Raw genomic sequence first — 5,508 nt, 5'->3', positions numbered from 1 at the left:
CTCTCTCTCTCGGATTCGCGTTTTCATGCTTCACGTGGCTAGAGCGTTCGGGAAGCAAAAACACATCTGAAACAAGACTCCAATCCTCCAGTGATAGTTCAATGAACCAGCAAAGCCGGACTCACACATTGGCGACTCAAGACTTCGCATGACGTAACTGCTAGTTTTGGAGATCGTCGGCATCAGTCGCGGAACTTGGGTCGCAAAAAAAAAAAAAAAATGTCATCTGATTACGACACCATGGTGTCATACGCAATTAACCAAGCGACAGCATTGAGTACGTTGAGATAAGATTACATACGTACTTAGTCGTACGCGCATGTCGCCACATTTGGCAGTTGCGACAGTGCGTAAAGGCATGGCGATGCATAGCGATTTAATTGTGATGTAGTTACATCACTTGTCGATATACGCAACGGCATCGTAACTGTGTCGTGAACATGGAATACCACCATATACAGTATAAGTTCCAGGTGAACACATCACCAATCATTCTCGTTGCAGTCGCAGATAGAGCAAGAACATGGAGGATATGGATTTGCTGAACCTCATACCTGGGAACCTACATGATCCTGAATTAGTACAATGCATTGTGGATTATTAGGATTCTGTGTTGCAGTTAAGAATATTAAAGTCCCTGTAGGAACGAAAATGCAAGAAGCAATGAAAACCAAGTAGGTGGTGGGTCTGGCCCTACTAACAACGAAGACAGGACAAGGATACTATGAAAACTTGATGCAAGAATTGGCAGCTGAAAATCCAGGACTGTACCGGAATTTTACCAGGATTATGGAGGAGCTTTTCAATGAAATTGTGGAATGTGCCACACCTACATAAAGAAGACCCTCACATTCTGGAGAAGACCCATTGAGCCAGGCATGCGTGTTGCAGTTACCCTTCATTACCTTGCAACTGGAGAATCCTATAGGAGCCTGTCCTACCAATTCCGAGTTGTTTCCAACACGATCTGCAGTATTTTGCCTGAGACTTGTAAGGCCATTGTGACTGCCTATGGAGATGAGATCATGCAGGTACCCAGCACCCCAGAGCAATGGAAGGAGGTAGCCCTTGGGTTTGAACAACGGTGGAATTTCCCACACACCCTTGGAGCAATAGACAGGAAACACATCCGCATCCAGAATTGAGCCTCTGCAGGAACTCAGTATTTTAATTATGAGAAGTTTTACTCCGTCATTCTACTAGGAATTGTTGACGCTGAGTCTAAGTTCCTGTAGGTGGATGTAGGTGCCATAGGGTCCGAGTCTAATGGTGGTGTCTTTTGCAAGACAGCTCGGCAAAACGCTGGATCGACATGAAGCCAACCTGCCTGCCCCTGAAAGACTGCCAAACGAAACTGAAGATAAAGGCCCAGTCGACTATTTCTCCATTGGAGATGACACCTTCGCTCTTAAAAAGTATCTGATGAAACCATACCCTGCACGAAGCCTGATAAAGCCTGAATGCACCTACAACTATCGACTAAGCAGAGCAAGACGTACAGTAGAGAATGCCTAGCAAGCAGGTAGATATTGTTCACAATTATTATTACTGTTTTTATCTGGTCTGCTTGGTGAAATACGTATTTAATATGAAATAGCTTTTGTACACCATCTAATAACTAAATCAATACTTTCCATTTGTCTCCCACAGATTCAGTGTGTTTCACACGCCTATACATCCTACTCATGATCGTATCAAGTCCGTGGTGTTGACAGCTTGTGTGTTGCACAACTTAATTTTGACGAGATATCCTCATGACAGGAGTGAGGGAGATCAAGAGGACTCAGTGACACATGAGGTCCTAACCGGAAGCTGGAGGTCTGAACTAATTTTACCAGGCTTGACTCCCTCAAACCGGCAGACATCAACCATGACTGGGAAGGCGGAAAGTGACCACCTGCGTGAATATGTAAGCTTCCCAGAAGGCTCCGTTCATTGGCAGGAATCAGTCATATAAGAAAACAATAGAAAATGCCTTTTCATTTTTAAAAACTATGTAAATTTCCTGAATAAAAGTTAAAATTCAAATATATTGATATTATTGCAATATTCAATTTTTTGTTGTATTCAGTGTCATTTTGGTCTGTATCTGAAGCTCCCAAAGTATATCAACAATACTATGAATCTTGAATCCCATATTCTAATAACGTGTATTTGATTGCATTATCAGCTGAGTGACTTATTTGTATGAAAGAAAATTGTTTAAAAACTACGTAAATTTCATGGATAAAAGCTAAAAATCAAATATATTGATATTATTACCATATATATTTTAATTTTTAGTTGTATTCAGTGTCATTTTGATCTACATCTGAATTTTTCACAGTATATCAACAATACTGAGAATCTTTAATGCAATATAAATTTTATTTGTTACTATTTTTCGTGTGTTATTTTCTCTTTATCTGAACATCTGAAAATACTTAAGAAATACTGAGAATTTTGATTTCCACATTATTTTTTACTAGTTTTCAGTCATTATGTCCTTATCTGAACTTATGAAAATATATCATGCATTCATTCATATCCAGTTTAATAACCTTGAAAATATTGGAGTTGGTTTGTAGTTGAGGAAATTGTTACAAAAAATGACTGTTCAACATTTCAATTGTTGAAGTAATGTAAAATTATTGTTATAGAAAATAACGTTCAGTTATTAGTACTTTATGAAAATTTAGTACATACACAATATAAACATTTTACACAATTTATTATATTATAGAAATATACATATACAATTTATAGTAGCATAAATCTTTAGAATAGTTACAAGAAGAAAGCATATAGAAAAGTTAGAAGAAGAATTTATAGTAGCATTGTCTTAATTATTAGAGAAAAAGTGAAATTTTTTCTTTTTATTATTGTGTAAACAATAACAAAAAGAAAAATCAGGGAACAAAAATGCATTTTAAGGTTGAGAAGTACTAGGAGCCGTCGTCGTAGTGGCACTTGAAGTAGGAGGCATCATTGAAGTGGCACTTGCAGTAGTGGGTATTATGGACTCTAGGAAACTATCATTATGGAGATTTATCAAAGCCGACGGTGGCATAAAATGTATGGGTGTAGGCGACCCACGACCAGGAAGAGTGCCTGGCCAAGGGGACATGTGCTGACCCTAGCTATACATAGCCAGTTGCTGCCCTGTCACCTGGTAAACTTGTTCCTTTTGCGCGAAGGATGTTGAAGACTTAGACAAATCTTGGTACATTTCCAGAAACGTCTGTCTGGTGCTTGGGAACAGGTCAAAACTCGCCTTCAGTCTCCCTTCTTCCGTCGCCTTCTGCAGTTTCTGCACCAGAAACCCAATCTTCCGTCTGCAGGTGCGGATAGAAGACCCGGTCAATCTCCGCGCAATCCTTCGCAACCTTCTTTAGGTGGAGATTCCAGTAGGTCTCTGGCAATTTTGAATCGGACTCTGACCGATCCAAAATTGCCTTCTTAACCGCTTCGGCGTTTTCAATCACCTAAAAAAAAAGGAAAAATGTTAGTCATTATAGAATGGTAATATATATTTCACTGGAGAAATGAAAACCAGAAACAAATCACAGTCAATAAAAAATCTATATAGTTTAATGTTAAAAAATCAAATATGTTATTAATCAGCATGTTTCTAAATGCAATGCTTTGTTTCAAGATTGAAAGTAATAAAATTTTTACCTTCTCAAGGACGAAGCCTTCGCTTTGGTGACGTTCGTGGTCAAACTTTTTTTTCTTGAGCCTCTTTTCCTCGATGTCGGGGATGATCGTGTCCTCGTCATCATCCCCACCAGCAGCCACAAGTTCCTCAGGAAGGGCAGCGGCAGCAGCAGCAGACTGTAGGGAAAGAAAAAGGAAAATGAATTGATAATTTTGGAGATAGCATATGTGAAACATGAAAACGTATGTTATGATATTTAATAATAATGAACAAAGAATTGTACTATCTGAAACCAATAGAGGGCAGAACAATTTTCTGACTTACGTCTCTCAATCCAAGGGTCTTCGGCTTGTTCTGAAGGACAACATGTTTCCCGAAGAAGCTGAGTGTCGTCAAATCCACTTTTCACTCCGTCAGGTCCCTCAGTAATGCTGCATATTGCCATTGCGAGTTAGACTTGCGTAATCAAATGGCGACGCGATTGCGTCTGTCGCAACGTCATTTTGTCAGTGTTGCGTCTTGCACAATGACATGGCGGCAAATAAGAGTTGTCGTGACTCGACTGCGCATGTGTTGGGTGGTGTTGCGGATCTGCCATCACTTGGCGCACGCCAACAAACTCGGCGACGTGGTTACGATTGATGGTGATTTGGTCGTAACTGTATCGTACTGGAGTCATAATGAGCAAATTTTCGGCCGCATAACACCGGATTGCTCTATTTTGGTCCTTGATAGATTTTTCCAGTTCCTTATGTATGGTTTTTCCTTCGTGGGCTCTTCTCTTTCACGAGGTTCCTCCTCCAGTGCCTGTTGACCTTCAGGATTCCAGTAACAACCGCTTATGTCCTTTCTCGTCCCTTTTTCATATTTTTGTTTCATGTCAGCTCTATGTGTTATTTAGGTTAATGACAATTGAATTGCTTTTTAAATTTTTTTTGCTATAGGTGACTGATGATTTTTAAAATAGTTATTTAGGATTTTGTTGCGTAGGGTAAAATCTTAGTTTGTTTTTAATGAGCATAGGGTAAAATCTTACTTTGTTTTGAATGATCTGAATAAGTTATTTTTATTTCACTTTGATCGAAAAATTAACAGTTGCTGCTATGGTGGTACACCATTTGCGTTAAGCCACATATGAAAGATGGCTCCATGATTATGATGACGATGACAGGACAAAGAAGGTAATGTTGCAGCTTTCATCGAGAACAAAATAAGTTAGCATTGTATTCTACTGCTTTCTCCATTAGTAACAACACCATTGCTCCCTTGCATAGTTATATTGGGGTAATATAGAAGTGAACTGAATATTTCCAGTTCAAGGTCTAGAATCAGACTCTGGGGATCGTAAAACGCTAAGCAAAGGGTTCAAACAATGACAGCACCAAAAATTCAAGAAAAACCCCCGTGATATGTAAGGAGCGGATGTGAGGGGAGTTGGGAGTGGGAGGTGCTGAACTCTGCTGTGATTGCTTATGGCCAGGGTAGATACCCAGGTTTTCCTGCTCAGGTTTTAGACGGGCACTAAATTTTCAGTGGCCACAGAAATTGGACCCGGAAGAATTTCATTATCATCTATTTATAAATGTTTTTATAAACACTTAAGCTCCTCCTTTTCGCTTGTAAACTCGGGATAATTACTGTCGTTGAACAGGAAAGATCAGAGTATTAAGAGCGAGTCAGTGACTCACTGATAGAGCTGAATAAAAAGACCCGTCCGCTTTTTTTTCTAAGAAGTCGATCTTGGTGACGCGTTTTCTTCCAGCCCCTCCTCCCACTTCTGTATTACCGCCATCATTGTCCCTCCTTACTTGTGTGGCCTGTCCCTCCCTCTAACTCTCCCTCTCTGGATCGCTGTATATATAAGAGGAACT

This window comes from Macrobrachium rosenbergii, chromosome 52, assembly GCF_040412425.1.
Source record: "Macrobrachium rosenbergii isolate ZJJX-2024 chromosome 52, ASM4041242v1, whole genome shotgun sequence".
Taxonomy (NCBI): domain Eukaryota; kingdom Metazoa; phylum Arthropoda; class Malacostraca; order Decapoda; family Palaemonidae; genus Macrobrachium; species Macrobrachium rosenbergii.
This window is presented reverse-complemented; position numbering follows the sequence as displayed.